Below are 25,340 nucleotides of genomic sequence, written 5' to 3'. Positions count from 1 at the left end.
TTAAAGGAATGGATTTTGAAGAGAAAAACATGGGGCAGAGAGGTATGCAATAGAAAATAAATACAAATGTAAGCTGTTTTGCTAATTGCTTTATAGCCACAACAAATTAGTACAGAGAATGCCCTGTACGCAACAACACAATAAAGGTTCAAAGATTGAGGTGTTGCCTTAGGCAAAGCTAAAGATTTCAGTCTCTGGTATTTGGAATTTAGGCTACAGTCCTTGGTTTTGGATGGATCACTGGTTGTGTGGCACAGTCCATGCTTTTAACCAGATTTGAACAGAAGAATGGCTACTTGGCCCAGGTAGAAGTAGATGAAGTGTTTGGTTTCATGTGTCACCTAACTACCGAAGTTCCTCCCCACAGTGCAGTGCCAGGTAGAGTTGTACTCCTTGTCAAACTCCTTCTTGATATGGGCCTCAATGTCCTCTTTATTATACTTCTCCAGTGCCTGAGTAGCACACTCCATCTAGTCCTGTTGCATCTCCTCCGACATACCGGCATTTTTGATCACGGCCTTTGGGTCACACGTGGTTACCAAGGAGCAGGGCCTAGCCGACCACAACGGTCTCCTGGGGGAGGGGCTGGCGAGGTTCAGACCCGACAAGAGCAGCGATTGCTACTGAAGCTATGGCGAATCTCACAAAAATATTTCTAATGTTCTTTAATAACAATGAAATGTCAATTTATCAAGAAGATAAACTTAGGAGAATTTTGAAATGCATGGAACAAAAACTAAAGGAGTGAAATAAGAAATAGATAAATCCACAATTATAGTTGGAGATTGCAGTACCTTTCTTTGAGTAATCAATAGAATAGGAAGACAGAAAATCACTAAGGAAACAGGGTATTTGAACAATACTACAAGAAACTCGACTTAATTGACAGTTGTGGAATACTGTACCTGACAGCAGAATACATATTTTTTTCAAGTGCACTTGGAACATTCACTAAAATAAACTATATACTAAGCATAACAGGATTATTAACATACTTAAAATATTTGAAGTTATATGCAGTATGTCCTTTGAGCACAAAGGATTATTCTTTAATAATGAACAGGAACTTTCTTCATATTTATAAAAATCCCCAAATAGAAAAAAAAATCAAAAAGAAAATTTAGGGAATCTTTTGAACTGAATGGTAATGAAAACACAATATAAGGTTTTTCATTAAGCCAAAGTAGTGTTTAGTGGCAATTTAAGCTTTAAATTTCTGTATTAAATAAGGAAAAATGCCTAAAATTAATGTCTCAAAGAAGGAAATGATAAATAAACGAAATCAGTGAAATAGAAAAAAATCTATAACATTGAAACTTGAATTTTTTTTTGGAAATCATTAATGAATTTGATAATCTAGCTAGACTTATCAGGGAAAAAATTACAGAACACACAAATGGCCAACATCAGAAATGAAAAAGGAGACATCAAATTCTACAGACATTAAAACAACAATTAAGGAATATTATGAACAATTTTATGCCACTAAATTTGACAAATTAGATGTAATAGACAAATTCCAAAACTTGTACAATAAATAGGAAATCTAAATAGCTCTATATCCATTAAAGACATTGAATTAATAATTAATACATTTCTCACAGTCTGAATGGCTTCTCTGGTGACTTCTACTAAGCATGTATGGAAAAATAAATACTGTTACAACACAAATGTTTTTTAAAAATAGAGGAGAAGAGAACACTGTCTGAACTCATTTTTTTTTTTTTGAGGCTAAAATTATCCTGATACTAAAACCAGACTGATACTTTACAAACAAATGAACAAAAATACAGGAGAAAAATCTCTCATGAACGTAAGAGGAAAAAAATATCCTTAACAAAATCAAATCAAATGACATATGAAAAGGAAATACATCATGACAAGTTGGGATTTTCCTGGGAATGCAAGATTGTTTAAACATTTGAAGATTAGTAACTGTAATTCATTATCTTAATAGAAAAAGGAAAATTAACAATATAACCCTCTAAAAATGTAGAAGCATTCAACAAAATTAAATAGTCATTCATTTATAAAAAAAAAACTCAACAAAGTAGGAATAGAAGTAAACTTTCTCAGTCTGATAAAGGACATTTATGAATACCCTAAAGTGACAGTTATTAATGCTGATACTTTCCCCCTAAAATTGGGAACAAGATAAGGGTATCTTTTTTAACACTTTTGTTTAGCATTGTAGTAGATGCTCTAGCCAGTGTAATAATATAAAGAGAAATTTAAAAAGGCTAACAGATTTAATAGAAGTAAAACTATTTTTATTCACAGAGAGCATGTTTGTTGTATATGCAGAAAATCCCAAGGAATCTACAAAAAAACTAGTAGAGCTAATAAATGAATTCACGTCGGGTGCAGGATACGCAATTGGTATATAAACAAACAAACAAAAAACCCCAACAATTTTATTACTATGCATATGCAACAAACAATTGAAAACGAATAAAAAATACCATTTACAAGGGTATCAAAACATAAAATATTTGGGATAAACTTTAAAAAATATGTATATCATATATATTGAAAACTACAATACATTATTGATAGAAATTAAAGATGTAAGTAAATGGAAAGATATACTATGTCCATGAATTAAGAGACAACATTTTAAAATATAAATTGTTCCCACATTTAGATATATGCACAAAACAATCCTAGTCAGAATATCAGTAGAGTATTTTTTTTTTTATGGGGGTAGAAATTAGCAACCAGTTTTTAAAATTTAAAAGGCTATACAAAAGCTAAAACAGTCATGAAAAAGAAGAACTAGAGAAATTTGGAGAATGTACACTACTTCAAGACTTACAAACCATGGAAATCAAGACAGTGTGGTACGAGTATAAGAAAAGACATACAGATCAATGACCAGATCGAGTGCCTATAAAAATATAGAGACACAAATATGGTTAAGTGATATTTAACTAGAGTGCCAGGAAACTCAGTAGGGAAAGGACAGTCTTTGAAGGAAATGGTATTGGAAAAACTAGATATCCATATAGAAAAATGAACCATTACTCTTGTTTCACGTATTATATACTTAGGTAAAACAAAACCTATAATTCTAGAAGAAAGTACAGAATTAAGTCTTCTTGATCTTTTCTTAGGACACAAAAACATGAATTATCAATTATAAAAATTAACAAACCTATTCTTTAAAAGACTTACATAAATGAAATGGCAAGCTACAGGTTGCAAGAAAATATCTGCATTACATGCATCTGAAAAATGAATTGGTATGTAGAATATATAATGAACTCTTACAATTCAGTAACAAATAACCCAATATAAAATGTGCAAAAGATTTGAACAAATAATCAGGAGGTATATAAATGATTGGTAAGCTCTTGTAAAGATGCTCAACATCCTTAATAGTCAGGGAAATAGAAATTAAAACTACAGTGAGATCCTATTGCATACCCGTTAGAATGGCTAAAATTAAGAAGACTGAAAAAGACAAAATGTTGTTGAAGATGTGTAGCAACTGGAACTCTCATACATTGCTAAGAGGAGTATAAAATGTTACAACCACTTTGAGAAACTATTTGAGAGCTCTTGTAATATTAAAAATGGAAATTCTATATAATGTAGCAATTCTACTAATATGTTTTTACTCAAGAACAATTAGACATTTGTCCACAAAAATCTTGTATAAGAATGTTCATGGAGACTTTATTTCTAATAGCTAAAAACCTGGAAATGACTTCAATATCCATCAATAAGTGAATGAAGAAACAAATTATAGTGTATCTATACAACGAAAACTAATCATCAGTAAAAGGAATAAGCTATTGATACAAGTAACACTGTGGAGAAATCACTACAATACCACTCTAAGTAAATGGAAACAAGATATAAAAGCAGGCATACTTTATGATTCTATTCATGAGAAGCTCTAGAACAGGTAAAGGTAAATTACAGTGTCAGTGAACTTATCAGTAGTTCCCTTTAGCTGAGGTGGGGTGGGTTTAGGGAGGGGGCTTATCTGCAAAGAGGCATGAGGAAATATTTTGAAGTGATGGAAATATCATATATCTTAATTGTGGCAGTGGTTATATTTGCCACAACTTTTTGAAATGCAAATAACAATAAATGGGTGTATGTTAACTATTTGTATTTATATTGGATTATGGTGGGCCCTAATCCAATGACTGGTGTCCTTACAAGAAGAGGGAAATTTGGACATAGAGACATGCACAGAAAGCAGACAGTGTGAGATGCCAGGAAGACAGCTGTGTGGAAGACAGAGGCAGAGATTAAAGTGATATATCTACAAGCAAAAGAATGCTATAGATTTCCTGCTGTCCCCCCAAAGCAAGGAAGAAGCAAGGGAGTCTCTTTCCCCAGAACTTTCCATGAGAGCACGACCCTTTCAAGACTTTGATGTCTGACTTCTAGCCTTCATATCTGTAAGAGAATAAATTTATTTTATCAGAAGCCCCAGTTTGTAACACTTATTACAACAGCTCTAGGAAACTGACGCAATACTCAATATTTAAAGTGTGATGCAAGAAAATATGGTGCTGTGTAAGAGCTAACATAATACTAGTTTGGATTCCTAGGGAGGATCTCTTAATGAAATTATCTAGCTCAGATGGAGAGGTAAGTAGCAGTTAGTTAAGAGGAAGATGAGGGCATTGAGGAAGAGAAAGGTACCCATGTAGAAAGAACAGCATTTACAAAGTTTCTGAGTCAGCAAAGATCTTGCCATGTTCCTAGACTTGGAGAGAAAGCAGTTTGCTGGAGACTGGGGAGGAAAGGGCAGAGATGAGATTGGAAAGAGGTCTTTTGGATTCAGAGAGTGCCTTTTAAGACACATTAAGGAGTTTGTTATTTTTTAAAAATGTAGTGGAAAACCATTTTATGGTTTTGAACAAGAGATTGATCAAATTGGATTTGGTTTTTCAATTGATCAGCCTAATTTCTCTATAAAGAAATCATAGAAATACAGGAGAATGAGCAAAAAAGAAAATTAGGAGGATTTAAGAGGATAACTACTGTAGTAATTAAAGTGATGGACATAACTGGCTTAAACTAGGGTGGAGAAATGTGACAGGCAGACTTATTTGAGAACATTTTGGAGATAGACTCACCAGGACTTGGTAATGGATTGGATGTGGGGGTGAAAGAGAGTGAGGTAATAAGAGCAACTCTCTGGTTTCTGGCACAATTAGATGGCTGAAAATGCAGTTTACCATGATGGAAAGACTGAGGGGGAACCTGGTTTGGCAGGAGATCAAAAGTTTTGTCTTGGGTCTCCTAAATATTAGATGCTTGTGAGGTATCTAAGAGAATATGTGTCTAAGAAATAGTTGGATAGGTAAGCCTAGAGTTTAGAAGCGAGGTCTGGGCTAGAGATACATGTTTTGAATTGTATACATAGGTGATATTTTAAATCATGGGAGTGGATAAGAACATTTAAGGAAAGAGTATATAGTGATTAAAAGCCTTACACTGAACCCTGAGGAATTCCAATCTCTTCAGAGGTTGGATAAGAAAAGTAGTCAACAAAAGTGGCTGAAAAGACCAGCCAGAAGGGTAGAAGGAATATCTGGAAAGGACAGTGCCAGTGGAAGCAAAATATTCAGAGTGTTAACAAATGAAAGCATATTCAACTATGTAAAAATAGTTGACATGCCAAGTTGACATACTCTTCACCAATATTCCCTGTCCCTCCCTGTTAAAGTCTTGCATGGCAATGGACTTGTTTTTACCAGAAGTGACATATCACTTCTCGCTAGCACATACGGCACTTACCTGTTTTTCTTTAGTCATAACACAGCAATGTTCCAAGGAGAGGATGCTCCATCAGCATCAACTTGGCTTCTACAGTGAAGGCACACCATAGCTGATCTGTGATGGGCATGTAACATGGGTAAAAAATCAGCTGTTGTAGTTGTTTGGGTCTTTTGTTACTAACGGAAAATCTAGCCTGTTTTGAATGATAAACCAAGTAAGGTACATGCAGAAAAGAAGACCCTGGATTTGGCAATATAGATATTTGGTAATATTTGAAAAAGCATTTTCAGCAGTGTGGTAGCTGTAGGTATTAATGTGAAATTACATGAAGAATGAATGGAAGATGAGGAATTGGAGATAGTCTAAACACTGAAGCATCTTTGTAGAGTGGAGCAGAGACATAGTGTGGACAAGCAGGGTGGGGAATATGAATCCAAAATTTTATCTTCTTAAGATACAGATGGAATTAAAACATGTTGAAACATTGAATGAGACGATTCAGTAGAGAGGAAGAAGGCTAAAGGTGCAGAAGAGAGAATGACTGGAGAGTAGTCTCTAAGAAGGGAAAGAAGAGAAAAAGGAGGTAGATGGGAATCTGATAGGACCTCTGCTTCAGCAGTTGAGAAGAAGAAGTAGATAGGGTGCATGTCCAGGGCTAGGAGAATTTGTAATTCTAAACAAAGGTAAATGTCTTTTAAAAATATCCACGTTTTGGAACCAACCTTCAACTCAGTTTTATAGCTCCACTTTATTATGTAGGGATTTGATACAGTGTCTTACATAAACCCTCAGTTTAACCAAACTAAATTTGGTTAAAAAAATTCCATTAGGTTTCCATCTGCTTCATTCAGATTTATAGGGTGATTCTACTTGACTTTAGAAAATTCTTTGCCTTTAAGATACCCAAGTTAAAATCTAGGTGGTGTTGGAAATCTCTCATTCTTGTGAGTCAGAGTGATTGATCCTTTAAGCAAAGCTTTACTGATGATATTCATTTATGCATGCCCTGCCCTGCTCTGTACCTCTAAGCATCAGAGCCTCCTGATCCTCCCATCCAAAAGCATTTCCAGAATCTCCTTAACAGCTTATAGCACTCTGCTTTGGGGACTGATGGATAAGACATTGCAAGCTTTTTGGGGGAAAGTGTGGCTATCATTTATTTTCTAGGGAATAAGTAGTATTGCACACATCATGATAAAAATGGATGAGTATGAAGTTATTTCCTAAAAGAATATAAAGATGTTTTACAAGATGCAGTGTAATTGTTAGGATTTGTCCCTGGCCCAGTCTAATGTTGACAGGGACACAGCCAGGATATGTCTGAAACATTTTCCCCAGGCCTTATTGAATAGCAAATGTAATTCCTGGGGGAAAGCTTGATGTTCATGGTCTTTGATGTACTTGCAGTTGAAAGTCAGGATAAAAGCTTATTCTACGGCTCTGACAGCTTGGCGGATATATTCATGCTAAATCGTACGGGTTCTTAATGCTTGTATTTTCACAATGTTAATTGTAATTTACCAACATCTTGTTAATTTCAAATGCATTTATAATGGTTTTGAACCATTCCTGTCTTGAAAGACTCTGGTGAGATGTCTCTTCACACTTGAGCAAGTAGTGGCAGGGAAGATTAAGTAAGTGATCTTTCCTCCTCCTTCTCTTTCTTTTCTACCTCTCCTTCATCGTTTTCTTTCTCTCCCTTTGTGTGTGTGTGTGTGTGTGTGTGTGTGGAGGGGCTTCTTACTCCCTTCATCCTATTTATTCTTTTCTAACTTACATGTTAGATAAATTAAATATTCAGTATAAATAAACTTTAAGACTCCATTGCTCCATAAGTTAGTAAAATTATAGTATTATAGATCTGTTGATACCAAATACTCAATTTCAGGTGTCACTCACAGCCATTTGGATATTATCTCTTGTTTCTTGTGTATATGAATGGCTGCATACATAAAATACTTAACATAGGACTAGTAATTTAAAAACTTAAAAAAAATTTTATTGAAATGTAGTTGATTTACAATGTTATTTTCAGGTATACAGCAAAGTGATTCAGTTCTAAATATACATATATGTATTTTTTCTTTCTTTTCAAATTCTTTTCCATTATATGTTATTACAAGAAATTGAATATAATTCCCTGTGCTATACAGTAGGTCCTTGTTGTTTATCTATTTTATATATAGTAATGGTGTCTGTTAATTCCCCAAATCTGAATTTATCCCTCCCTGCCCTTTCTCCTTTGCTAACCATAGTAAATTATAAATGTCTAACAATCTTCTCTCCTTTTATATACCCTGATCTTGGTCTCATATTGACATTGCTCAAGTACTGTAAGGCCTAATATTTCAAGTGCTTCTTGATATCTTTGAGCCTCACAGGGCCCCAAAGACCTAACTGTGAGTTGCTTCCCTTGCTCTTGTCAGATGTACTTTCTACCGGCAAAAAAGGCTCCCCGCCCAGCTAGCTCCCCTGTTAACTGGACTAGCTGCACCCTACCTGGTCCTCAACCTGATGGATTACACTTCCCTTCCTGCACATAGAATTACTCAACAAGACAGCCACATCCTACAGCAGGAACAAGGGGCACATTACCCTCTTGCTACTATAAACTTTCTACCCACAGCCACTGTTGGTTCACTGTGCTCCTGAATGCAACCCCTGTGTTTCACTGCACAGTATATAGTGTCTCCTTCCCTCAAGCTGTGAGTATATATGACTAACAAACTTTTCTCAATCTCGTGTGTCCATTGTTGGGGAGCATGTGCTCAGGCATCTTGTAATATTTAGAGAAGGAGATCTTTTTTTTTTACCAACAGGGTGAGTAGGATGTAATCAGAAACATCTCATTTCTATCTTCATAGAGGAACAAATATCACATCCTGCTGGATTTTAATCAGGCTTAAAGTCTCTCTGATTAATCTAATTTCACTTTTATTTTCATATACAAACTTTAAAAGAGTGACAAGTTTTGACAGTATTTAAAATTTTGGATAGATTTAGGCTACTGCTTCTTTCCATTTCAGCTGTTTTCAATAATTTATATACATATGCATATATACACGCATATTTTAAGCTACTTCAGCTTTTATAATGGTTTTGAACATGGTTAGTAGAAGTTGCCTTTACAACAATTTGAAAACAATGTTAAAAATAAAAAAAACAAATGATCTATTTATTTTTGAAAAATTGCCTATCAAAGTGATTGCCCAACTCAAACAAATCTGTCATTCACGTTTGTATGTGTATATCTAACTGTGACCCTGTTGTCTAGAGAAACTCTTTTGAAATTAAAAAAGAAATTAGTGAGTCATTTTTAAATCTAAGTGGATTAGTGGCTAAGGCTTGCAATAACATAAACAATCAGTGGAGATTATAACTAAATTTCTCTACCCAAAGTATACTTTCTAAGTCAGTGAAGCCTTAAATTAATGAATTCGTTCATTCATTGATTCAGCATGTACTTATACTCCTATGTGTGTACTAAGTTAACTACTTTGGAGGGTGCTGAGAGGATAATAAAAATTGCTTAGGACATAATACGAGGCTAAGAATCTAAGCCAACTCATAAAATTACAAAATTGTAGAGCTGGGAATGACTAGAATTTCTAAACCAAGGCTCAGAGAATCAAGAGTCTTACCAAAGATCACACAAACTCTGTTAGCCTGATAGGCTGCAATGTGCATTATAAAAGTGATTCACTGAATGACAGTGACAAGAAAAGCAGTTCTCTTTCAAGTGCCAAACATGTGAAGCAATCAAAATATGTTATAGGAGATAAGAGAGATATGTGTAGGTAGTCCTTATTTATGAGAGTTCATGAAGAAAGGAGGTTTTTAGCTGAGCCCAGGAATGGTTTAATATAACTTTCACATGCAAGGGGAAAGGCTAAGGACATTTTTATTAAAAGGGATATCAGAAGCACAATTCTCTATATTTAGGAATGTGGTGAATATATGCTTGGGTCCATAGGGTTACTGACTGAATTAGAAGTTAAATTGCTTTTTAGAAATAAGAGTACATAGTAAAATAAGAAGTTAGAAAATATTAGTGCAGTAAGTTAGCTAGTAGAAGTGTTAGTAAAATTCTATAATTTCTATGATTTTAGAGAGTTGATGTGGTTGCAGAATACTTCTAAAATAAACAAGAAGCAGCTTAGGCACTTGAGAAATCATGCTTACCATTGTTTGTTGTCTGCCTCATGAGAAGTTTGAAAGACCAATTTAGTTTCCATGGATGTTAGAAAAGTTACTCCAACTTGGCTTGTCTCATTATTCTCCATCACACCTCACCAAAATTGATTCCTGCTAATGACCAGACATGTCCACAGTTGTTTGAACCAATATTAATAATGATTATCATTTATTCAACATCTACTGTGTGCTCATGCACTGTGATGCAAGTTAAAATACCTTTCTCTTGTATTGGAGAAAGTGATATCTTGTTAGGGTAGATATATGCTTCTCTCTTTTTGTGCTAGAAAATGAAAGTTATCCATCATTCATGCCTAGAGGGAGGAAGTAGGGTACACTTTTTGTACCAGCATCTTGAGAGTAACTCACCTTGGAAATTGACTCTTATTTGGGCTTTGAAGCTGTCATTTCCCCTATGAGAAGATAATTGTAATAGGGCCAGAACTGACAAGTGGTATTTTGATGTAAACAATGAACAAACCAACAGATCAATAAATGCTGAGCAAGGCATGCTTCACCTCAGATTATATTGACTTACTGTAAAAATAATGGAGTGACAAAATGAAAATGTGTTATGTTTTATCTGAGTTATGGTCATAGCAATATAGAAAGTAATAGATTAACTCAGATAAGACTTGCTGCAAAAAAAGCATCAAGAACGACTGTAAGAAAATCAATTTGCGAACACCTTCATGGAAGGTGTTTCTAAGGAACAATCACCACACTTTACTAAAGAAAAAGACCTGTCACACTTACTTGTTCACTATCGGTAATATAGGACCAGGCTGTCTAGGAATTACATTTTTATTTTAGCTAAGGATTTAACCTTCAACAGAGGTTGTTTTAGTAATGTTATTACTCAGGTCAATGTCCTAGAGCATCAAAATTCAAAATCTTGAGTGCTTTTTGACAAGATCTTGGAAGTAAAACAGTGATTGACAACGATCTGTATCTTTGGACCAGTATGATGAGTAGACAGCCCTGGCTGTTAACTCTTTCATTTCTGCCTTAGCCTTTGAGTCAAGGTCGCATGTTTCTCAGGGTGTCCTTACCCAATGGCTAATCCAGACTGTGCTATGTATGACAGGCTGCATCCACCCAACATGGAACTGCTCTAACAGGTAATTTTTACACCAGAGCACCCTGCTGGCTTGTAGACACTTTGTCAGAATCTCCTGCTTGGATCTGTTTTTTCTTTTTTCCTTTCATGGGTGTTTCTTGCTAATGAAACTTTTGTACTCTTAACTCTGTCTCAGAATCTGCTTCCTGAAGAACTCAATTGACACAGAGGTCTGATAAACAGCCAGTTAGATGGAATTTGGGATCTGGATTGCTCACCACCTGATGGGTAATGAGGATCCTATCCCAGGTAGTACCCATGGCAAAAATACCTTATTCTTGGCACAAAGTTGTGGCCTAGTTGCTAAAATCTCATTAGTGGACACTTTGGAGATACTTCTAAGAGAGGAGATGCAGTGGAAGGGTACAAAATGCTGATGACCAAACTCGAGATTCAACATTTACAAAGCTTCAGAGATGATTGAATGCTCAGCCAAGGCAGGACTGTTAAGCCAAAGTTAGCATCCGCTTGGAAAACCTGAACCCTGACACATTTGTGTGGGTGTTCCTCCAGCTTTTTGCTCCATCAATTTCTCTGACTCCTCGGATCGTCTAGAGGTGATCCATGCTTCCTTATAAAAGCTAGCACATCACCATCTGGAAAGGTACTACTGAGGTCTTTCTTGAAAGGCATCAGGGACTCCTCTCAGGATTACCTCCTACTCTCTTAGCTTTTAGGCCAATAACTAGAGTTAATTTGAAGCATAACTAAGCTGGAGATAAGGTGGACATGAAATGGGAGGAGAGGACTTTATACCAAAGTATCTCCAAAAAATTAGCCAGCATGAACCAGCAAGAGCTGCAGGAATTTACTTGGGACTGGATTTAGTGGGTGCCAGAATCAAATCAAAGAGTCCAAAATATAAATTTGAATAAGGGGAAATGTATTCACATGGGACACACTCTCAGGATACTGGCTTAATATCCTAACAAGGACCAAGGTGATGGAACAAAGTTGCTGCAAACATGACCCCTAGAAACAACAGCCCTTGTTGAATGAAATTGAAATGACTGAATTGCCATGAAAAATGGTAGAGGAAGGGATTAAAAAAGCTTGCAAATGGGCATGCTAGAGTGGATATATTACGTGAGCCCAGAAAACCTATCAGAAGACCCACAGTAAAGTTAGGAGGACATAACATTCACCAAGCCCATCAGAAATGCATTAGTGAGAGGGGTCCAGGATCATGAAAATGTGTAGCAGAGACGCTCTCTTGAAAGTCTTGGTTTATGGGAAGGAGGTTGTAATGGAACTTGGCTTTTTGATAGCAATAGGGATGATATAGTTCTGAAGTAATATAGACCAGGAGTGGTGCTTAAATTCTAGAAGCCAGGAGCCACAATGATTATAACATCTGTTAAGGTCAGAGGAGCAGCGCCGGGGGCTTGACCCACAGAGAGTTGTGAAGATGGTAATAGAATGCAGAATTTTAAGAGAAAAATAAGTGGGTAGCTAACAAAGATACTGCTTAGTATATGTGATCAAAGGAAAGAAAGATGGATGAACAGGAAAAGGAAGATCATAGCCTCCATAAAATGCCACATCATTTGCCCAGTCTCCATAACTGTGCCAGTTTTCAGGTCTGGAACCTATTGATTGATGAGGTGGCAAGGCCATCAGGAAAAAGGAACTTGTAGCAGCACCAGCATGTCCTGTAATGATTTCCCCAGTCTCTCCCCAAAGGACTGATAGCCTACTCAGTAGCTGGTATATTGGGAAGAAGAAATACGCAAACATTTCAGTATGGAATATAAGGCTTCAGCTGCCCTAATACCCAGAGGGCTGACACATCGTCATGGCTGCACCCCCATTAAAATGACGACATACAGGGGTGAAGTAGTAAATATAATCTTGGCCAAAATCTAGCTTAGAGTGCATCCACTGCATCTATAAATCCAACTAATCTTTATTCCCCTGGACCCTGAATGTATAATTGGAATTGGCATTCTTGACAGTTGGAGAAACCCTCACCTTGGGTCCTTGCTCTGTAGTGAAGAAGGCTAACCAGAAGCCACTGAAACAGCCCCTCACTGGCCAGGGTGGTGGGGTAGAAATAAGTGCCACTTTTAAAGGCCTAATAAATCTCTATTATATCTCTGTTTAATTTGCCACTCTGGCCACTGCAGAAACCAGATGGGTCATGGAGAATGATTATAGACTACCTTAGTGTCAACCAAGTGATAGAATTAATTACAGCTGCCATGCCATACATGATATTATTCCTAGAGCACGTTAGTATGATCTCAGTACATGGTATCTGGCCACTGATTTGTTGAATGCATTTTTTTTTCTATTCCAGTAGAGAAAGAGGGTCATAGTTTGCATTCATACAGAACAGAGAACAATATGCACTTACACATTTGTCCCAGTGCTTTACTAATTCCTCTGCTATCTATCATAATATAGTCCAAAGAGCTATGGACAGACTTGATGTTCCCCAAAACATCACATTGATCTAGTACGTAAGTGATATTATGCTGATCAAGCAGAATGAACAAGAGGCAGCAAGAATGCTAGAGATACTGGTAAGATACATGCCCCCCAAATGGTGGGGAATTAACCTGACAGTAAGAAACTAAATATGAGTCCTTGGAATGATATTATTCTTTGAGAAGATCAGTCAGGCTCTTGGTATCAAGTTAACTATTTTGGGCCCCCTCTGTCCTGGAAATATCAGCAGTTCCTTCTCATAGCAATAGACACATCCTGGATGCTATCTTTCTTTCCTACAGAGCCTCAATCAAAATCACAGTCCATGGCTTATGGAATACTTGGTCCCTGGGCATTGTTTCCCTACAATGTGATGCCTGACCAAGGGACCAACTTAGTGAAGGGGGTGAGAAGGTGGGCCCATGACCATAGGTTCCATTGGTTGAGTTATATACTGCACCATCCAAAAGTAGCCAGCCTGACAGATCACTGGAATGGTCTACTGAAGGCACAGCTGAAGTACTAGGTCAAAGGCAATAGTTTGTGAAGGTCAGGGGCTATACTCAAGGTTGTAGTATACCCATTGACTTAAAGAATCTATATGATGCTCTGAGCATAAGAGGGAGAATTAATTGGTCTAGGTACAAAGAATTGGAAGCAGGAATGCCTCCACTTACCATTGTTCCCAATGACCCATGGGGGAACTGTTTGCCATTGCTGCAACTCTGAGCTCTGTAAATTAGCGGTATTGTTCCCCAAAGGAATGTCACTCTTGTCAAGGGATGCAACAAGGATTTATTTGAACTATAAGCTATAGTTACTACCTGAGCACTTGGACTCTTTGTGTCCAGGAACCAGGAGTCAAGAAGGGGAATCATGACATTGGTAGGGATAATTGAGCTGATCATCAAGAGGAGGTAGGGCTGCTATTACTGTGGGGACAAGGAATAATACATATGGAGTTTTGTACCCACTTGGGTGCCTATTAGTAATCACTTGACCCACTGTGATTATAAATAGATAAGTTCAGCAACCGTTATGTAAGAAAGATACATGTTTATCAAGGCTCCGATTTCCCAGAAGTGACGATTTTGGTCATATCTCCAGGTAAGCCATTGCAGTCACCAGAGGTGATGGCTGAAGGCAAGGAAAATTTAAAATGGAAAGGGAAGGAAGAAGATAACTTCAGCCTTAGAACCAACAACAGTGACAGGGTTTGTACTTCTTTTCCCTAACTCAACTTTTCTAGGTTCTTCCTTTGGAAGAGAGCTTGGAGTCCTGGAGCTCCCTGCACATAAATGGAGAAGTGGATCCACATGGTACAGAGGGAGTGCTGTAGCAGACACAGAGATACAGTGCTCAGATTCCTCCTCAAAAGGAGCTCATTGCCCTGTTTTGAAAACTGTTCCTAGCTGAAAGCTTCTAGCTGTTAACATGTTCAGGTCCATCTCCAATTTGAGTGAAGATCACCTCCTAGTGGTGTCCCCAGACAGTGATAGAGAAAGACTCTTGTACAAAGATCTAGCCATTTTTGCCCTGTGCAGAGCTCCTTTAATGGGTACTTTTCCCTTTGGAGCTCCCCTTTAGCTTATCCAACACATTGTCAAATCTGCAACTCAGACTGCTGGCTTCCCTACACAGTCCTGCTTCCTACCTTTTCCTTTCACAAATATCAATCCTTAATAACACATTATACTCTCAACTTCTCTGAACAGTCAAATGACTCACAAAAACTAAAACATCTACTCGATATACATTAAAACTTGTGTGGCACTTTGGCACTATTCCTGAAGAAAAAAACAAGCCAGGACATGCTCCAGATCAGTAATTAGAAAAATCTAGGGTAAAGGGGTAGAAAAGAGGTTGCAAGGAGATATATAAGAGCAGACAAGAAGGTTTAGGAGTAAACAATCTTGGAAGATGAGGGATAAAAAAATAGTCTACAGCGCTGAAATGTGCACCATATTCTGGAAAACTACAACTAGGGAGCTGTTTTAAGGGTTAATGGGATTAAATTTAAGATTAGTAGGAAGAAATATATTTTATTAGTATGGGTAACTATAGTCTTCGAATGGCTATTTCTGTGATGGTAAATACATAATCATTAAGTAAATGCTAGAGATTTTATATTTATCTTTATTTTTGAAGTTGATATTTGGGAATATACCCATTCTTTCTTACAATGAATTTTTTGAATTTGCTGTCAGAGTCAGAACATTGTGTGACTGGGGTCTGGGGGGAGAGGTACCCAGATTCATATACTCTTACATTTGGATGCTCCCTTTTTTGACATAAGTGTTCTCTTTCTTGGGAATAAATATCTTTAATTTTATTTCATGAAGGAATGTCATATTTATCTTAGAAGAGAATATCCTGAGAAAAGCACAATGACTACTTTCAAATACTTGAAAGACTGATGCTATGGCCAAGGGTAAAAGTGGAAAAAAGCACATAATTAACCTAGTACAGAGAAAACTTGCCCACAGAGACATCTTCAGAAAGTTTTAATCTCCCTGTCACTCAGAGTATTCAAGAATTCAAAGAAAGGCAGACATATCAAGGTGGTCATGGAAGAAACTTTGGGAGGTCATCTTACTAGCTGATGTTAAGACTCCCATTCTTAGTTGAAAGAATTGAAGTTAGAATCTAATGCTATATGAAGGCTTATTCTTCAGAATATCTATTAAATGTTTATAGAATTAAAAACATAGTAAAAGGGGCTAAGATATAGAGGCTATAAGATATATGGAAGATATAGACTGGATATATAATAAATAAAGCTAACAGCAAAAATGTGAAAGAAATATACAGTTGTAAAATCTCCTAGAGGACATAAAGTCTATATAAAATCCTCATCTAGGATTGTTATCTAGGATTATGGAATTCTGGCCTATTCTGAGGGTGGGACAGAAGACATCAATATATTTGAGTATCTTCTAATGTCTTGCCTGGTCCCAAGAGTTAGTTCTTTGAATTTGTACTGTTTTTGGAAGAATATGAAGTGTATCCAGGAAATTTCTATTTTAAGTTAGGACAGCCCTGTCACAACTGTAGTGAAGAAGGTTATCACCTTTAGTTTTGGCTTTTTATGGTCTAAGGAGGATGTCTTATTATATATCATATGTGCATAAGAAGAATGGTTCTGGTGTGGTAAAAATGTATAGGGAGGTTTTATTTTATGTGAAGAAACAAAAATGATGATAAATCCATATTATGTTCGTAAAGCTAATACAAAATGAATTTATGGCTTTTAGAAGTAGTTTAAAACCTGCTTGAAAGACTTAAAAGCCCAAAGAATAGTGATGAAAATAATTTACAACAGCTTGTCATCTGTAGATTTTATTTTCATGTTTATATGAAAATTTCAATTTGTATTTACACTTCATGTAGATTCTTTTAAGTGGATTAGGACCAATTTAGATTTGAGTGAGTGACTTCCAGAAATTTTATGACAGAGTGAATAGGCAGCATGAATTTAGAAGGTAGTCTACTTTAGGGCATTAGTTGTACAGTTAGAGAAGAAAATAAAAGGCATGAGCCTTTCAGTTATGAAAATCGATAGGTAGGAAAATGAATTAATTTCACTTCAACAAAAATGTGTTGTTTCAACAATTTGCTCTGCACTATGAGCTATATGCTGTCAGGAATCACAAGTCTAGTGTTTCTAGTTTAGTGTAGTGTTTAGTGTTTCCCTTAGTCAGGGAAACAGTAGTCATCTGCATGAAGAGAAGCACAGTGGTGTCAGAAATAACATGGGTTCTGGAGTCCAATTTTGTTCAAAAAGATGTTGAAGAGTAGACTAAGTATGAATTATTTCCATTTGGACAGAGCTGTTTATTGTTCCTAGTCAAGTAGATAGAACATTTCTAAGAATTTTGAGAAGTTTTGACAATTGTCATGTTCATACTTGATCTAATTGGGCAATTACAGAAATATTTCCAACTACAGGTTGGTGGAGTTACCTAAGTGGACTAATTAACATAACTGTATACATTTGAAAAGCATACATTGAAAACAGAAAAAAATTGGGTCCCAATGAATGTGTGAGGTCAACATTTTGATGTTAATTGATTGAGGAAAAAATACCAGAGGAGCTACAAGCATGCAGTGTGCCTTTCCCTTTGTAACTCACTCCCACTTTTACCCTTGGTGATGGGTCTTTAAATCTCTTAATTGAATAGTTTCTCTCCTTCCTAGAATCACTAACCTCCATTTCTGTTCCTCCTCTACAAAACACCAGGATGAACTTAGTCATTAGAAGGCATGCTCCGCCTCTGAGATCTAGACTCTGCTACTCCTCTTCTGTCTACAATCTCCTTATCTATCTTTGCTCTTACTAATATGTATACTTCATGCTGGGCTCACTCTCTTCACACTCAGTACCCTGCTTGGATTGTTTTGCTTAATCAAAGATGTAATTAGGGTGGGTTTTTTGGGGGGGGCACTGGTGAAAGTTCCTTTTAAATATAAGAATATTTCATTTGAATATGTTTCCTGAAAATAGTATATATTGAATCATGCATTTAATGCTATATAACTTTTAAGAATGAAGTTATTAATTACATCAATGTCAACCTGAGTGGAAGTTTTTGGATTGTAAATAACTTTTTCAGATGAGGATTCGTGGAACTGAATAAAAAGAACTCTTGGATCAACATAGCATATGGACCATTTTGAGTGTCTTATCAGTGCTTATCAACATTGGGAGCCTAGAGGCAATATTATGGTTGAACTTGTCTCTAGTAGATAAGGAAGTGAATTTGAAAGTACATCTGGTATTCAATAGATGAGTCCTTCTTCTGGATAAATAACACTTAGTGGAGATAGTTAATGTAGTTTAAAATCTGTTTCAAATCATTTACTCTTGAAATAGAAATGAATTACTGCAAGGAGAAAAAACAGGCTTGAGATAGAAAATAAATTGCATGGTTTTATTAGATAAGGCCACAGACTATATTTTTAATAGACAAATATTTACTGGTAATATGCAAAACAGAATATCTAGGTAACTGTATCTGTATCTATATCTAATCATTGTGTTGTGTATTCTTCACTCTTTTCTGCCCTGCTTTTGTCCCGGGAGGCTGACTAGTTTGCAATGCCTTGGTTTTCTTACCTTCTGATTGATTTCAGCCAATGAGAGGCACAAGCTGGAGATCAGAAGGCAAGAGAAGAGAGAGGTCAGAATATTTGCCTTCATTCCCCATCCTCCTCCCTACCTTACTGTGATTCTGTCAGTGACTGTTTCTGTAGTTACAGCATCTGTCAGGTGGCTCCTATTTCACAACCCAGGACCTCTCTGGGCTTTACAAATACCTCTCTTTCCCCTAGTTCCTTACATTCCAGGGATTGTAATGGCATCCTGTTGTTGTTAGTCCTGCGTGTTCCACTATTGTTTGCTTAAGATTCCCTTGAATCTATCTCAGACTCTGTCTATCGTCCCTTTGCTGAAGAAACCCTCAAGATTGCCATGTTTCTTGGGAGAATCTTGAAAATTAATACCTTAATTTTTATTTCTGTTACAGAGAGTGGAAAAAGGGCTGCAGAAAAAAAAAAGATTTTGGAAAAAAGAATTAGCCTCACATCACCTTAAGATATACCAACTTCATGGGGCTGAAATAGGACTTCAGCATACTGTGCAGAATAATGGAGCCTGCTTGAGGACATTATGCACTAAGGGATCATTCCAACTACTTGATTAATCACAATGCTATATGATGTGGAATGTAATTCAGTTAAATAATAATTAACACTGATTTTATTTGACTTGGGCAGAGAAGACCCAGCTTCACTGATATATAAGTATGGACTGAATCTGCTACAGTTGCATATCATGGGTATATTGTAGATTTACTCAACCAGTCTTCATAAATATACCCATTGGAGTGAGACTTAGCTGATGACCATGTCAGATGAGTGTATTAAAACCCAGTCTAGTTTCTGTATTCTAGGGTTGGGGTGACTTGATAGATGGTTTCTGAGTCTAAAAATCACCGTATGTTTTGGTTCTAAAATATCAAGACAGCATGTAAATCTGTAGCTTAAACTCTGATTATTTAAATTTATTTGTATTACTTATGTGCAGTGTTATGAGTTTGGCAAATCATAAGTCACATCAAGGTCGCAGATTGTCTTAATTTAAAAAGTGGCCTTTTGATATTGGCTGCTGAGGGTGGCAAAATGGAAGTGCTCTCCGCTTAATTACCATCTATGTGGTGTTATGGCTAATAATGTTACATGCACCCCTGCACCTCTTGAGATTTAATCCCCTTCTCAGCTGGCATTTTTCTGTTTGAATTGCTGTGACTACTTCAACCAGATTGTAAGAGCCCGGAGCAGAGACCAAGTCTTCTTCTAAGTCAATACAGAGCAGAACACTCTGTCAGTGTGTTGCAAGTAATTAGGAGTAAAGCTTTGCAGAGTCTTGCCTTGCTGACTTCAGCTGAATGATGAAGGTAATAGCAAAGAGACGAAAATAGATTCTTGCAATAAGGTTCTTGGTTTCTCTTGACAGATACTGTTAAAATTGTTTTTCCTTTTCTACATATGTCTGGACTGGGTGTTTGGGCTACTATAGAAGGACTTTCCTCAGTCCTTTCTGCTGCTTCCCTGCTTTTTTTCTCCCTGATTTATAGTGGTAGGCTTATGGCTCACAAACTCTTGCTCTTCCCATTGAACATCTGTCCTCGTTTTATGGCACCCTTTAGAAAACTGAGATTGAAAGGAAATATTTTAATTTTAATAAGTGAAGAACTTGTCTGAGACATGAAAATATTCCCCATACATAAGCTACATTTTAGAAATGAATGAGTTGGTCTAATTTGCAATTGTCCTTGAAAATTAATAGTATGCAATTAATAATATGCTAATTCAATTTTTCTCTGTTCCATATGTATTGGCTTGAGTTTCATGCAAGGTTTTCTTTTATGAAAATGACTGAAAAATAATTTCTTAGCACTGAGAAGTTTTAAATAAGAGGCAGCATAATCTATTGGGTTGAACTCTGGACTGAAAGTACAGAGGTGAACTTTATTTATGAATTTATTGTGTGATCTTTACTATGCTACTTACATTTTAAGGATGTTGACCACTGGAAGAGAGCACTAATTCAGTCTTTTTGTAGATGTTCATTTTAGAACTTTTCCTCCACACGAGATTGACAAAGCATGTAAGTGTGACGCAGGATTGCTAACAAGTCTGCTTTACTTGGTTGAACTGCAAACAAATTCAGGGTGTAGGGTTTACCTTGTCACTGAGAATTTAAGAAAAATCTCTGCTTCAAGGCCCCATACTCAATTTGGTTTCATCCTGTTTACAAAACCTAAGTTTTCTGCTTGAAGTTACCATTAACAATTAGCTTTTCTCACCAAGACCAATTGGCCATATGAATGGTTGGTGTTTGTAAAGTGTTTGGGTAGCTGGCAACTTAGTATCTGTCAGATGTTTAGAGCTCTTCTTCATTCCTCTGAATTTTGAACCATAGTTCATCTTAGTCTTTCAGTCTCCTGTTAACAGTTAGGGAGCTACTGTATACATTTAAAAAGTGAAAATGGGGTGCTTTGGAAAGCTGTAAGTTTTCCTGAAAAGTGGTTCCAATTGTGGAAAAGACACAGCAGTCAAAGAATTATACAGGGAATCTGAATACAATTGTTTCATGACTTGTGAGTATGGGATTAAAAAAACAATAATTAGGGAGCTACTGCATATCTTTAGGGAGGGTGATATTCACAACATTTAACCAATAGAGCACTACGACTGACAGAAGAAACAAGCTGTAAACGACTGGAACAGAGTAAACAAGCTGAACATCAACTCTGCTCTGCAGCTCGCATTATCCTGTCTGATGCTGAGTGTAAGAGACCCTGTAGCTGCTCTGCCTCTGTCTCCTGTGTAGTCAGTATTTCATCACATGCCCAAGTTGTCCTGCTGTCTCTCTGCCTGAGGGCTTTCTCTTGACAGTGGTACAAGGCAGACCATGAGTTTTGGAGAATTAATGCCACGAGGAAAAATGAATGAAAGTTGGAATATAAATACCCCAGTGTTTTTGTCCCTTGAATGGGGCAACTTGGTTGCATATTCTGAACTGTCTTCCAGAGGTCCTTGGTAGGATTGAGCTCCCATTGCCCACAATGGTATCTTGCTTATTTGTATACCATTGGTTGGTTTCCTGTGTCGTATCACTTCTCTACTTGCAGTGCTTCTTGGGGTCACCCAGATTAAACAGGTAAGGCAAAAACCAGAAGGTAGCACTAAACACTGGAGGGGACAATGGTTTTTCCTCCCTGGGATTTATATGTGTTCTGGGTTTGAGTTTACTTTCTCTGTTACATTCTTGATTGGCACAGTTATCTGAGAACTCATAGATATGGCATCCCATATAATAATGCTTTTGACCAAGAGATCTACTTTTTTGGCAAAGGAGGCACAAGATCATAAAATTCACTGGTTTTACCATATATATCTCTTAACCTTGAAGTAGCTGACCTAATGGAACTTTGGGAAACCCTTTTAAAAGCATAGTGAAATATATCCCTATAGAATTAATGGTGTTATCCTTCAAGATGTGGTATAACTTTCAAACAATGGCCACTATATGTTGCTATTTGTAACAGAATATATGGGTCCAGACAGGAACAGGGGTGAAGTTTGGAGAGACCCTCTTGCATTATTCCCAGTGACTGACCTACTTGGGTAAATTTTACTTCTTGTGCCCTCTGCCGGATTAGAGATCCTGATTTCTAGGGGAGAGATTGGACATTTCTACCAGGGGACGCAATAATGGTACCACTAAATAGCTATGGCCAGGTCATTTGGAGCTTTTTGTTCTATGAGATTAACAGGCAAAGAAAGGAGTTACTGTACTGACAAGTAATTAACCCTCATTAAAATAAGACAATGAGATGGTTGCTATATAATAAAGACAGGGAGGGGTAATATATGAAGCACTCAGATTCTCTGGTGTTCTTCTGGAGGCTTTTATAACAACACAGAGATTTAAAGAGAAGGGCTTGGGTTTCTCTGGGACAAGCAGAAGTACTGGCTAAGGTATTTATAGTGAGTGTAGTATCAGGAGATGTGCAATGTCAGTTATAGCCTCAATGTCAAGTGTAATAGTGAGGATTGTAGATTACCCCATTATATTTTCTGTGTTAAGTTCCCATTAATCTTCTCATTGTAAGCCTTATTTGTTTTTTAGAAGTTGTTATGGACCATCAACTTGAAAAAGCAGTGATAGGACAACTTGAACTTATCTTAGGAGATGAGTGAATCTGTGCATTGCAAGTGGCAGACTGTAGCAGAGGTTATTAGAGCCCCAAGCAGATCCCTGTCAACATTCAGTGCTGCACTAGCACTCACTGCTTCTGTACAAGAACAAACTGATGATAATTTGTTTTAAAGTTCTGAAGCTCTCTACCTGAGGGCTTTCTATTAGCCCTTGCTCAGGGCAACCCAGAAGCACTGGGTAGTTGTTTCTAAGAACAGCTCTCAACCAAAGGAATTTGAGCACAAATACTTATAGACCATAACACCCTTAGATGGGACAACTCTGAAGCTTCTTTCACACTGTCTTCAGCAGGACTGAACCCCAGGTGTCTGCAGTAGCACCCTGCTCATTCATGCACCCTGTATTGGCTTTTTTCCTTTCCTTTCTCACTCTTAGGATCAATTCCTAACCTCCCAAATAAACCCACTTACACTCAGAGCTGCTCAGTTAAACTGAGTTAAAGACGACTCTTGAATGCTGCACTTCTCATATTTTATTGTGTTCAAGTGCACTATGTATCAACAAGAGGAAGCTCTAGAAGAACTTGTCAGTCTTACTCAACCACAGCACTCTTTTCACCAATTCCTTTTCATATCTGGAAGAAATGAGGGGTTTTTGAAAAATATTTCATAAAAAATTTAGAGAATCATTTGCAGAAAAGGCATCTCCATGAGAGATTTAAATTTTCTAACCTAGATCAAGCTTTCTGTAACTATCTTTAAAAATGTATAGACATAAATAGGTACCATCTCTGTGAGAACCAGAACTTTCTTTCCCCATGCTGAGCTGGGCGTTGAAAACTGAAATCATAACTTACTGTATACAGTAATATGACTTTGAAACTCATTAGTATTTCTTTACTTTTCCAGGGCTGTCCTGGAAAGTAAAGCAAATGGTGTGATTGTTTACTACAGGAACTTCTCAAAAGACTTATTAGCTCTTCAGTGGACAGTATCAACAGACAGTTTCTGCCCAAAGATTCTTTGAATCCCTCAAAATCGTTGCCTTGCTATCTCCACCAAGCTTCTGATGGTTGTATTATGATTCCTACCCAGTCCTAATCATAACCCCAAATTGAAAGAGCCACCTTAAGCCAAACTTACAATTCTTAATAAATTCTGATTGTATTTCCTGCTTTGGAACACTACAAAAGCTTTGCAAGGTGATATACTCCCTTGTATTTGGTAAGTAAAAACTCAGCTTTGTCTTATCAACAGATTGTGTTGATAATGTCTGGGGAGCCAGCTTTTACCATATGGTAAATTTCTTCCTATTACATTTATGAAAACTGACTGAAGAGTAAGTAGTTGTGTATTACCTACTAAGAAAAGAAGACGAGGTAAAATTAAAGCTGAACCTCACTATGGGCCAAGTCTTTTGCTAAGTACTTTATGTGTATTGTTTCATGATAAGAGACTGAATATACAAATCGACATAGCCAAACCTTACATCACAATAGAACTCTAACCCACATCCTCTGCAGCAGCCACACTGGGAAACCAAACTGAAGTCTTTGCAATAATCAGCCCAGAAGAATCAGCATTTGATCAATGACAGCCAGCTTCCCTCTTCCAGAACTTCATAACCCTCCACCTTCCAACTCAGGACCAACCAAAGGAAACAAATATGCTCCCCAAGCAAATGGCAAAAGACTCTCTGCTTCTGGTCAGTGTACATCCAGCATCCTCATGCCAACAACCTGCCATTAGAGCCTATCAGAAGCCTTCCCCCACTTTTTTTTTTTTTGATATGAAGTTTTTACACTCTCCTAGCTGCTTTGTGTCTCTGCCAAGTGCAAGTGATGGTGGCTGACTCCCTTGCTATAGCTACCTCTGAGCAAATAGCCTATTTGTTCTCATGTGCGTTGTCTTTATCTTCACAGTCATAAGAACTATGAAGGAAGTATATGACAAATGAAAACACTGAGGTAAATAGAGATTATGTACATTCTCCAAGTTTGCAGAGCTGGTAATGGCAGAGCTAAGATCTGAAACCAGTTTGACTTTATAGGTTGTTTTGCCACCACTCCAGAAATAGTGCAAAATTGAGGTTCTCGAACTGCACTATTCAACAATGTTGAACTTGACGAGACCCCTGGGATCCTGGAAAACAGGGACAGTTGAAGAAATCATCACCCTTTGTTTCCAGGAACTTGGCTTACCCACAAAGAACCATCTTTCCCCTTATGACTTCTGTTCGACTCATGAACATTGGCCTTGTTTACCTACGCCAAAGCCAGACACAGACCCTCCAAGTTCGCATTTCTTTGACTTGTGAAAGATGAGCTGAACTGTTTGTCCCAGTTGATCATTCAGAGCAAAGTGCTTACTATCTGACTTGACCAACTTAAATGAACTTCTCTTCCTTCCCTAGGTTTCTGATCTCTGACTTGTCCTCAGCCTGAACCAGTATACAGCCTTACTCACCTTTTCCTCCCTAGAGTTGGCTGACTGCAAGGAAACATGTTCCTTGATCACCAGGTCGATCATGCCACATACTCCCCAACAATTTTTTTCTGGTCTTGTTTACTTCTCTGTATAAAAGAAAATTCCTTTCTGCCTAACCTTTGAGATGCTTGCAGATCTT

General features: G+C 37.1%; 1 pseudogene; it reads right to left on the bottom strand.

Annotated features, from left to right (window-relative positions):
- Nucleotides 1–25,243, bottom strand: LOC102537454 (dynein light chain 1, cytoplasmic-like; annotated as a pseudogene).
- Between the last annotated feature and the right edge of the window lie 97 nt (nucleotides 25,244–25,340).

The sequence above is a fragment of the Vicugna pacos genome, chromosome 2 (assembly GCF_048564905.1).
Source record: "Vicugna pacos chromosome 2, VicPac4, whole genome shotgun sequence".
In the NCBI taxonomy this organism is placed as follows: Eukaryota; Metazoa; Chordata; class Mammalia; order Artiodactyla; family Camelidae; genus Vicugna; species Vicugna pacos.
Note: the sequence above shows the minus strand (reverse complement) of the source record. Positions and strands in the feature narration are given on the sequence as shown.